This window comes from Chelon labrosus (assembly GCF_963514085.1).
Source record: "Chelon labrosus genome assembly, chromosome: 5".
Classification (NCBI taxonomy): domain Eukaryota; kingdom Metazoa; phylum Chordata; class Actinopteri; order Mugiliformes; family Mugilidae; genus Chelon; species Chelon labrosus.
The window spans coordinates 4,928,220-4,941,126 of NC_140341.1; positions in this window are offsets into that span (position 1 = coordinate 4,928,220).

Consider the following 12,907-nt stretch of genomic DNA (forward strand, 5'->3'; position numbering starts at 1 on the left):
GATCGCATGCCAATGAAAAAATGTTTTAGATCGTCTCAAACATTTATCTGTTGCATCTCCAAAACCAACAGCAAGACAAACGTTCATCTTTATTTATTTTTACTTTATATTTGCAACATACCCTCAGTTCAGTGGCACACATACATCCACAGCCATGCACAACTTCAACAACAACTCAAGACTACCGTCTTTCTTAAAGAGACAGCGCTATTTTTCTAAAGGTGCAGTGCACCAATTTTTCTTGATAAAAATAAAAACAAAGATGTAAAAGTAGCTCATAAGCCAAAAAAGTGTGGGCACCCCTGTTGTAGGTGATACGGAATTTGACAGGAAGCCAGTGGAGCTGCTGCAGGACCGGTGTTATGTGACTCATGGAGGGGGTTCTAGTGATGATTCGTGTGGCCTAGTATTGAACCAGTTGTAGTTTATGGATAGATTTGTCCGGTAAATCAAATAAAAGGGAGTTGCAGTAGTCCAGACAGGACGTGACCAGGCTATGGACCAGAGTGGCAGTATTGTCAGTTGAGAGGGATGGACGGCTTCCCTGCTGAAGCTGCTTCCCCCGCGACCCGGACACAGATAAGCAGGAGAAGACGACGGCGATGACGACGTTGTGTTTGTTTGTATCAGTTTGTCAGTATGTAGGTCTAAAATAACAATCACTTTTTTGTTCACATATCTTTTAGTATAAAACCCATAAAATCCCAAAAGAAGGCAGAGGGAACTTTTACCCTTTTGTCTTCAGTGACATCATGGGTCTGGAGGAACACTCTGGAAGAGGAGTCAGTGTGGAGGACATCAAACTGATCATGATGGGACACGTGAGGGATGGATATAAGGTACTTTTATTAAGTTTTATTTCATCTATTTTCTCCTCATGGGAAATACTTTCTCTACATTTAACCCATCCATTTGTTCACACAGCAATGTGGCTTTAATGTTACTTAGACATGTAGCACCCACCTAGACCAGACCAGGCACCCCCACCCCATAGCAATGACACTCCTTGATGGCAGCAGCCATCCCCAGCAGGATGCAACCTGACACAGACACACACACAAAAACACTTTAGGAACAACTAAAAAAAAAAAAAACATGAAGAACAGCACAAGGTGTTGACCTGGCCTCCAAGTTCACTAGTTCCCAAACTGATCAAGGCCCCCCCGGCCCCACTAACAACATTCTGTTGCCAGACACCACAGGACACCCTCAGAAGGCCCATGTCCATTCTCTGATGAGTCACCACAAGGGAGACCTACACAATATTGTACCTACACATAATGTTACGCCTGATCAGTGCATGTTTGTCCATAACAGAACAAATATATTTATTTATTTGCATTATGACAATATTTTTCAGTTCAACCCTGTGTCTCCATTGTCCCCTGATGATCCTCACTACAACCATTCACCCTCTCTGGAGGACAGAGTCCATGTTCTGGTCTGTGTGCAGTCTGCTAATGCACCAGAAATTAAAGGTTCAGTCTTACAGAAGATGAAGGACATCAGAGAGGCAGCCAGCGACTTAGGTAAGAGGAGAAGGGTGGGAAACGTGTGTGTGTGTTATTTTTTCTTCAATGCTTCAGCTCAACAAATATGTGTAGGTGGTTGAACTTATGGACTGTGATTTAAGAGCCTAAGAAGAATGTTTCTTTTAACGTCAGGTATCAGAAGTGGTTATAACAGCTGAGTGGCTACACTTGAAGGTGGAGGAAAACTGAATATTGTTTAAATGTGGGGATAATTGCACAGATGTAGAGACAGTCTCTCCAGGAAGGAAGTTATAGCATTGTTCATATAAAATAGACAGAAACTAATCACAGAGTGTGGTGTGTAGAAGCCTCTTTGACTCTATGCATGTCTATTAAGTTGTGTTGCATTCTTAGACTCCTCTGGAGCACAACATTAGTTTTTGGCCTTTGGTCTGAATGAAATCTGCTGCCTGTTCTCTGTTTAAACTCCCAGTGAAATGTCTCTGAAACTGTGGAATGTATAATCCATAGTTTTTATTTGTTTTTATAGATATTCCCCAAATTGCTATTATCACCAAAATTGATGAGGCCTGCGAGGAAACTGAAGAGGATCTGAAGAATGTGTACAAGAGCAAGTATGTGAAGAAAAAGGTGAGTTTCATCTGGACCTGCTGAAAATATAAACTGTGGTCAGCAAACTGAGGTCAAGATTGAACTGAAATATATATTATTTTAAACATAGTTGGCAGAACTGAGTGCATACCTGGGAATCCCAATGAACTGCATCTACCCTGTGAAGAACTACAGTGAAGAAAGTGACCTGAAAGCCGACATGGACACTCTGATCCTGAGCGCACTGAAACTGATACTTGACTTGGGAGATGACTTCACTTGTGATCTGTAATCCTACAGAAACAACTAAAATACCAAAAACTACTTGAATGAATATAACATGCACAATGTAAGCATAATTTTACTGTTTAGTCAGTCAGTATTAGATGAGGCAATGTGTGTTTCATTAGTCGTACAAATAGATTTCATATCTTAGTGAACCTTGGCTTGGGATAGTTTCTGATAATGTTTACATGTTAAAGCACGGTATTCATAAGAAGATGTTTGTGGCGTACTCTGATGCCACTGAGAGTTCCTCAGCAGAGAATCACTAAGATAGCGATGACGTTTTAGATATTTTTGAACACATACACACATCGTTCGCAGGCATATTCATACTTTAGCGCTGCCGACAGCGGCGTGTGTGTCTCTACGTCGTGTCTGGTCTCTCCTCCAGGACCAGCACGCTACTGTGTTAAATGGAGAGAGTGATTAGTCCAACAGGATGCAGGTGTGCCAATCACTCTCACCTGGTGCTGCTCTCCTGAGCACTCTCCATACCTCTCTCCACAATGTTAAATATTTGAAATGTCATTTTGGTTCAAACATTATATGGCAAAAGAGAAGGTGTACCAAGTCTGTGATAAACAATAAAGACTTTCATTACTGAGAAAGTGTCTGAACTTTTGACATTTTTTCTACATCTTTTAATGTAATAGCATCTTTCTGTGGGACTTCAGCTTCCATACTGACAAACAACTCCTGGCAAACCAACCGGACATAGTGGTGGTAGACAAAGAGCAGAAGAAGGTGATAGATGTGGCGATACCAGCTGACGCCAACATCAGAAAGAAGGAACACGAAAAGGTTGAAAAGTACCAATGGTTGAAAAAACAGCTGGAACAGATGTGGAATGTCAAGGCGAGCGTGGTCCCCATGGTAGTAGGAGCACTCAGGCAGTGACCCCCAAACTGGGAGAGTGGCTCCAACAGATCCCAGGAACAACATCAGAAGCCTCAGTCCAGAAGAGCGCAGTCCTACAGCTAAGATTCTGCGCAGAACCCTCAAACTCCCAAGCCTCTGGTAGAGGACCCGAGCTTGAGGATGACACAGATACCACCCTCTACACTACCTGTCTAAAGTTTGGACACACCCTCATTCAGTAATACACAGGATAAGATGTTACAATCCCTTGTGCCAAGAGGCCCTGTCCAACTGAGAAACCCTACCAAACCTACGGTCATGTGATATGACGATTAACCTACAATCTACATGAACTAACCAAATGCTGCTGGCTTGTATGGCCCGCTCAGCAGATAACCATAGCTACCAAGCAACATGAAGACATCAGGAAGCCGGCCTAAACAAAAGCAGTATGCAGCATGTCATTGGGGTTTTCAAGTGGGTACCCCCCTTCACCTGTGTTTCATTAAGTTAGGCCCACGACACCTCGAGAAGGCTTAACAGTGACTTCCAGTGTCCTGGAGTCACCCCCCTCCACGCTGCCACTGCAAAACCCCGTTTTCCTCACCATTCAATGTCTATCAACAACTAATATTTCAATCATAAGCCTAGTCCTTTTATGAACCACGAGCCAAACAAACAAATCTACCATGGTTCGCCCCATTGATGCGGACTGAACCACGTAACAAACAAACAAATCTACCGTGATTCGCCCCGTTGATGCGGACTGAACCACGTAACAAACAAACAAATCACGTAACAAACAAACAAATCTACCATGGTTCGCCCCGTTGATGCGGACTGAACCACGTAACAAACAAACATATCTACCGTGGTTCGCCCCGTTGATGCAGACTGAACCACGAACCAAACCGACCACATCTATCATGATTTGCAAACATACTAAAGTCACGCAGCCATCCTTACCTTTAGCTAGTTCCCCAGCTAGCATGCTTCCTACGTACCCATAGCCAGTCGCTCGCTCTCTCTGCTGCCCGGGACATGTTACATACCGCAGTCCTTTGGTTTTTTCCACGTATGCCCAGCTTGCTCAGAAGAGCAATCGCCGACTTTGCCACAAATCCACAGCAGCTGACTTCTACCGGGCGGACATAAGCCTTCCAGCCATTCTGCTCTGCGTCTGCTGCTTGCTCTGCATACTTAGCTCTCTTACGCTCGTTAGCCTCCTCAACTCTATCTTCCCACGGGACAGTCAGCTCTATGAAATAGACTACTTTCTCTGGCTCAGACCACAATAGCAGATCTGGCCGTAGTCGAGTACTAGCTATCTCGGCTGGAATAACTAGTTGTCCATTTAAATCTGCCCTCATCTCCCAGGCTCATTCTACTCTTAGCTGTCCCGTGTTATGCCTGATGCCTACTGGTCTAGCCTTTTCTCCCTCCCGTACAAACTTAATGCGTCTATTCTCCCTGTTAACGGCCATGGAATTTACATTCACCCGTTTTTCCTCAATTGCAGCTGCTAAACATTTCAGTACCTGATTGTGACGCCAGGTGTAACGTCCTTGTGGAAGACTAACCTTACAACCTGTCAGAATATGGCTAAGCGTGCATACACAAGTGCACAGTGGGCAGGCAGCATCCTCACCTACCCACTGGTTTAGGTTCTGGGGAGTTGGCAGCACATCATAAGTAGCCCCTATCATAAATATAATCCTGCTGGCCTCCATGCTCCAAAGCTCTCTCCACTTCAACTTCCTTTTCTCCACACTCTCCCAGTTCACACATTGACCCTGCTTAGCCAACACTGTCTTAGAGCATCTAACTGCTTCCTCTTGTTTCTGTACCTCTTCCACTACCATCTTTCTCCTTTCTACTGCTGATGCCTTGCTCCACAGAGGTTTCCTTGCACACAGCCCTAGGCCTCCACACCCTTGCTGTACATGGCCTATGATATCCCTATGCCTAAGAACTGCCTGTGCTTGCTGCACTGCCTCTTTTGGGTTCCATTTCCTCCCTGTCTTAACAGTGGGCGCTGCAGTCCTAACCACTGGATCCTTCGACTGAGTGATCCTTCGACTCATTTCCAGTCTAACTTTAGCACACTTAAACTCCTCTGTTAGGCTGGTAACTGGGAGCTCCAGAATGCCTTTCCCATACAAGGCTGTGCCGCTTAAGCAGCGTGGGACACCGAGCCACTTTCTGATAGATGAATCAGTCATCCTTTCCAACTTTTCTACCTTTGAGTAGTCATTTAATGACTACATCATGAAGCTCACTGAGAAAAGAGTTTCCAGCGCTCAATGTGTCAATATCTATTGACATGTGTAAAATGCAGTTGTAAAATCATTACTTTATAGTCATGACGTGTCAGCAGTCCAGAATGTCAAAGTCCAGCTTGCTGGAACCTTGGAGCTGCTTTGGAGAGATTGGAAAGATTCATATACAAATGTAACCCTCTAAATGTGGACACACTCTGAAAAAACAAAGCAGTGATGTACTTTCACAGACCAAGTTTTGTGTTACCTGACGTCCAGTGTTGTGCATGAACGCGTTTCAATGAATGGCATTCTTTCAATGTGTTCATATTTTGGTGAACTGTGAATTGATCACATAATTTTTCCAACTGTGAGCTTAGACTTGAGTTTCGCTCAGTCTGGAGGGAAATAACGACGTTCACTCAGGAAAAAAAGAAAAAATATGACGCACTGGGGATGGATGGGCAGGTCAGTCAGAGAGCAAGAATAGCTCAAAGCTGCTCATTTAAAAAAATGAACGCAAACTATTCATTCTGGAGTTTATGAACTTAGTTTAAAATTAAAAAATGTGAACTATGAACTTGAACAAGACATTAACACTTTTATATGTGGAAACTGAACTTTGAACTAGTTCTTGTTTAGTGTGAACTTGCACAACACTGCTGATATCTCACTCATGGCTGCATTCACATCATTACTGAAGGTGATAAACCTGTTGTTCAGTCAGTGGTTCGTGAATTTATTTCCTCTTCAACATTCTGACTGAAGGATTCAGACGTTATTACTGTCATTATTTTATGTATCATTTATTTAGTAAAGTTTGGGATCTAGTGAATTTGGAGTCCAGGTCAACACCTTGTGCTGTTCTACATGTTTTTTGAGTTGTTTTCAGGCTTTCTACACTGGAGACAACGTTATGACCTGGAAGTTATCAGCCATACAACTGCAGTGGCTTAGTCAGAGCTGGTGCTAACGGGATAATATACTAGCAAGTTTGCTGTGATTTACACTGTCAATAAAATTTTAAGTTACAGAAATTAATCAAATACATTTCAGGATTGCCCTGCAAAAATAAATAAATAAAAAAATCCTCTCTAGAACAATGCTCTAGTTTTGGGTTAGTTTAAGCTGCAGCGAAGGCGTTGCTTAGGAATGGGAGTTGTATATTAACCACATTGTTTATAACAGTAGCAATTAGAAAATGAAAGTGTTGGATTGCTCTCTTTCAGGAGCTTCACTCGAGGATCCTTTCTGCACCATCAGAACAACAATAAAGGTAGGAATTCAGCTTTTTTACACGGATGTACATATTGTTATGCCTAAAAATTCAGCCTCCTTATATATGTCAGTGTCCCTCTTATTTAAGACCTACATATGTTTCACTTTTTAAAACATTCTTCTGTTATTGCTGCTGTTATTACTGCCTTAGTTAGTTAGATATATACCATGAAAAATGTAATGTACAGTTAGTATAATGGCAATAAGCCAGAAGTTAATAGACAGACAACTGAGCCCCTCCTCTAAAAGGCTCAGACAACTTCGTTATCTCAAGGGACTCTACAATCTTTCCTGCCTCAAGACATCAGTCTGTACAACGCCTTCTTATTTCTGTGTCTTATTTCCTTCTTGATCCTCAGATTAAAATCATGGCAGATTCACGTAGAGGTAAGTCTCTGATATGATTTAGTGTTTTGTTATAATAATCTTTCTAATTCACAATAACGAACTACAACAGCGTCGGAGGGCTGGGTCATGTTTAAACTCTACTTAACCCTCCTGTTGTCTTCACGTTTATTGCGCACCTTTTGTCCTCCCAGGTCAATTTGGCCCGGGCTGTTTTGACTGCTTATAAAGCATGATGTATAAAATTTAAAAATAAATAAATGAATTTGTTTTACCTTTTTAGTGAACTGGTTTCCAAGACATTAACATAAATTTTATATATTTTTTTTATTTGAAATTCATGGTATGATACACCTAATTTACATGAAATTACAAATTGTTTTTGAGTTAAAAAAAAAAGAAGCAGAAATTCAGAATTATTTTCACTATGCTTATGATCACAGACATATACGTTGACCCATTATCACAGTCTGGTATATGTCAATGTTCAGTCAGTATATTGTTTTCAAATATTTTGATCCGAGGGTTTTTTTGCGTGTGTGTGTGAGCATGTTCGTGAGTGTATACATGAATGTTAGTGTGTGTATGCGTGTGGGTATGTCTGCATGTGCATGTCTGTGTGTGTGCATGTATGCGTGTATACGTGTGTGTGATTTGGTTGTGTGTGGGGTGTGTACACTTGGGAACCAGTAGAACTGGGGACTTCAGCATTGTTACACACTCACAAACATGGGGACACTGTGAACAGGGGACATTTTTCAAGTCCCCAAAAATCCCCAAAATACTCACCAAACCAGTTTTCACTAGGTCTGGATGTCAGTTTTCAACTTGTGTGCACAGTCTTTACTTAAAGGAATACAATTTGTTTGTTGTTGTACATTACAGGAAAACGTCCACACTTGTATAACATGGAATGACACAGGTCCACTGTTAGCGGGCAAATAATGACACAATATCTTATCCTCTTGGATAGCATAGAGTGACAGGCACACTCCAGCATGGATAAATAAAAGAAACAAAATTAAATATATGATAAAGAGAAGATAAAGCTTAAAATGCATTTCCTAATCAGTTTCAAGCTTATGACTGTTTTAAACAAAATGTTACCCATAAGGCAGCAGAATCATTTGTATTATATAATAATTAAGTATTAAGTATTTAAAAAACTGAACAAGTCAGGGAAAAGAAAAACATCTAGGATGAAGTTACAAATAAAATAGGCGTGTGTGTATGCACTTGTCAACCAGCAGAACAGGGGACTTCGGCGCCGTTACACACTCACAAACAGGGGACTCCACGTTGAAGTCCCCTGTTAGTTATGCTTTAAATCAAACTAAAATCATGTCTAAGACGCTCTGGTGAAATCTTTTAATATTAAGCAAAGTGGGGATTTGCAGGTGTGTGAGTGTTAAAACCCATACTCAGCAGTCCGCCTGCTGACTGGAGCAGGGATTTTCACACGTCCTTCACACACGTCGTTTCTTAACACTCCTCCATTGCCTGAATGGCTTCCAGTCTTTCAGATAGTAGTAGGGCTATTCATCAAAATACTTAGTGAAGAAACCACTCTATTGAAACACAATTTATTATTTATTTGAAACAAAATATGAAGGTTCAGCTTTAGTAGATATCAAGTATATAAGTTTCAAGCTTGACATTATTAAAATAAAGGACTGTCCAGAAAACAGGAGAGTTTGAGAACATTCTGATCAAAGGCTTTGCAGAGTCTGACAAAGGTACAAGTTTAAAGAAACATCTACTTTCGAACTCCTTCCAAATTTAATCAGCGTTTTGTTCAAGAACATTCCACTTGTACTGATCAATCATGTGCATGTGTCAAGTGTGTATAAACTATATATGTACTTTATTGCATTGTTATGTTTGTACTTTTGCTGATTTAGGTTCATCATCGGGAACACAGACAAGGAGGAAGAGCCGTGGAGGTGAGAGAGCTTCTCAGCTCATATAAAAATGAAGCTCACAGTGATTCCATCTTCATCCTCTAATCATTATTTCCTGCTTTATATTTTGTTGGATGGATGCACAGTTAAGATCCACACAGTCACTACAGGTGTGTGTGCGAGGGTGTGCATGTTTGTGAGTGTCTACATGAATGTTAGTGTGTGTGGGTGTATATGTGTGTGCATGTTTGTGTGTGTGCATGTATGGGTGTATATGTGTGTGTGAGTTGGTTGTGTGTGTGTTCATTGTGCTGCAAAGTGCAATAGTGTGACCCAGTGCACCATTAAATATAACCAGATCAAACTGACCCAGGAAGACAACATGTGTTACAAATTTTGATAAAAAATACAGAATTTAACAAATATAGTCATAATTAATTTGATTTGTAAAGAGCATAGTAGGGGACCATCCATGTCATTTTCAGGCAATTACATGGAAGAAAACCAAAGTTATGACAGTTTACATTTTGAACTCATTAATAAAAGACTATCTTTATCATAATCATTATAGTAATCTACTTAAATTAAACATGATACTATAGCTGTTGGAAACACATGAAATAAAACATTTACTATGGGTGAAAATAATAAGAATACTCAACATTGCTCCAGAAGTTACTGTTCTAATCTGACAACTCATCAGATTCCATAGGGGACCAGTCTTCAACCAGAGAGACTCAGTCCATGTCCAACAATACATCAGAATCTGACTTGCAGGTAAGTTAACCTATAACATGTTAGGACACTGCACCTGAACTCACTGAACTAGGGTCACAATAAGTGAGATAAAGCACCCAATAAGAGGAATGTCAAAGTGATTTGGTTATTTGACCCAATGATGACATTGTAATATTTGAGAGGGGGAGGGTAAGGCCATGTTTGGTTTAGGAAACCTTTGGTCTAGACCTGTGAAGACTGTTCCTAACTGACCTGACTGCTGACAGCAGATGAGGAGAATACAAGAGGCAAAAGTCTGACAGCAATGACTGACTGAGGTTGAGGCAAAATCTGAAGCAAGAAGAGAAAAAGAGAGAATGAATAAATGAGTGAGGATAAATACAGACCTGCAGACTGAACTTAGCAGAGCTTTATAACTCATTTTTAAACAAAAGGAGTTCTGTTGGTTTACAGTTTGGTTATATTTAAAATTTCAGAAACTGAAGTCACTGAATGTTCCAGATGAACTTCTGGACGGTACGTACCAACATATTACTGTTAAAAATAATTTATTGTGTTCATACTTTTCAATTCTTCAAGTAAAGATATTTGTAGAGACAGACTTTTTGTTTTAGCAGAAATGATATTGTCATTGGTTGCTTTGCAGATGTTGCTCACAGTCTCTGTTGCTACATTCTGAAAATGTCTGAAAAGATGCTGCTTTGGACTGATGACAAAGGATTTTACTGTTTCTCTCATGACTGTCATCTACTGTCTGAAAGCGTTGAAATCACACATATGAAGCAGCCTTATCACACTGATATGTTCTTTCTCTGTAGCTGCAGAAGCTTTGAAGAAGTATTATCCTGAGAGACAAACCAACAATGTTGTGAAGGAATTCTACAATATTCTGATTGAAGTCTTTGCAGAGTCTGACAAAGGTACAAGTGTAAAGAAACATCTACTTTCAAACTCCTTCCAAATTTAATCAGCTTTTTGTTGAAGAACATTCCACTTGCATTGATTCATCATGTGCATGTATCAAGTGTGTATAAACTATATATGTAGTTTATTGCATTGTTATGTTTGTATTTTTGCTGATTTAGGTTCATCATCAGGAACACAGACAAGGAGGAAGAGCCGTGGAGGTGAGAGAGCTTCTCAGCTGATATAAAAATGAAGCTCAAAGTGATTCCATCTTCATCCTTTAATCATTATTTCCTGCTTTATATTTTGTTGGATGGATGCACAGTTAAGATCCACACAGTCACTACGGGTGTGTGTGCGAGGGTGTGCATGTTTGTGAGTGTATACGTGAATGTTAGTGTGTGTGTGTGTGTGTGTGTGTGTGTGTGTGTGTGTGCATGCGTGTGTGTGTGTGTGTGCATGTATGCATGTATACGTGTGTGTGAGTTGGTTGTGTGTGTGTGTGTTCATTGTGCTGCAAAGTGCAATAGTGTGACCCATTGTACCATTAAATATAACCGGATCAAACTGACCCAGGAAGACAACATGTGTTACAAATTTTGATAAAAAATACAGAATTTAACAAATATAGTCATAATTAATTTGATTTGTAAAGAGCATAGCAGGGGACCATCCATGTCATTTTCAGGCAATTACATGGAAGAAAACCAAAGTTATGACAGTTTACATTTTGAACTCGTTTAAAATTGACCCGAAGACAATAAAAGGCTATCTTTATCATAAACATTATGATAATCCACTTAAATTAAATATGATACTACAGCTGCTGGAAACACATGAAATAAAACATTTACTATGGGTGAAAATAATAAGAAAACTCAACATTGGTCCAGAAGTTACTGTTCTAATCTGACAACTCATCAGGTTCCACAGGGGACCAGTCTTCAGCCAGAGAGACTCAGTCCACATCCAACAAGACATCAGAATCTGACTTCCCCCTGCAGGTAAGTTAACCTGTAATATGTTAGGACACTGCACCTGAACTCACTGAACTAGGGTCACAATAAGTGAGATAAAAAAGATAAGATTAAAATAAAATGAACACTGAAAGCAGTGAGATGGAAACACACTGTAACTTTAAAGAATATTTAGCATAATTTTTAGTTGTTCTAAAAAAACAACATTAAAATATTACTTCCACACTCCACCGCTCCTGCTCAGCGAGTGTGAAAGTCACTAATCAGAAAATATTTTACAGAGTGTTTCTGGTTAGGGCTGCTGCTTATCTTGGCCAGCTAATTATGAATCACAATAGATTCTATCATGCATATATAACTTTAGGTTCCACCCTCACAAATAAATCCCCTATACATAAGAGCTGTACACTGTTCAGAATGTGTCATTTCATTTAGAGTTCCTTCCGAGTGAACAGTTGTAAATTTATTTAATAATGTGCCCAATAAGACAAATGTCAAAGTGATTTGGTTATTTGACCCAATGATGACATTGTAATATTTGAGAGGGAGAGGGTAAGGCCATGTTTAGTTTAGGAAACTTTGGGTCGAGACCTGTGAAGACTGTTCCTAACTGAACTGACTGCTGACAGCAGATGAGGAGAACACAAGAGGCAAAAGTCTGACAGCAATGACTGACTGAGGTTGAGGCAAAATCTGAAGCAAGAAGAGAAAAAGAGAGAATGAATAAATGAGTGAGGATAAATACAGACCTGCAGACTGAACTTAGCATAGCTTCATAACTCAGCTTTAAACAAAAGGAGTTCTGTTGGTTTACAGTTTGGTTATATTTAAAGTTTCAGAAACTGAAGTCACTGAATGCTCCAGATGAACTCCAGAATGGTACGTACCAACATATTACTGTTAAAAATAATTTATTGTGTTCGTACTTTTCAATTCTTCAAGTAAAGATATTTGTAGAGACAGACTTTTTGTTTTAGCAGAAATGATATTGTCATTGGTTGCTTTGCAGATGTTGCTCACAGTCTCTGTTGCTACATTCTGAAAATGTCTGAAAAGATGCTGCTTTGGACTGATGACGAAGTATTTTACTGTTTCTCTCATGACTGTCATCTACTGTCTGAAAGAGTTGAAATCACACATGTGAAGCAGCCTTAACACACTGATATGTTCTTTCTCTGTAGCTGCTGAAACTTTGGAGAAGTGTTATCATAAGAGACAAACCAACAATGATGTGAAGGAATTCTACAATATTCTGATCAAAGCCTTTGCAGAGTCTG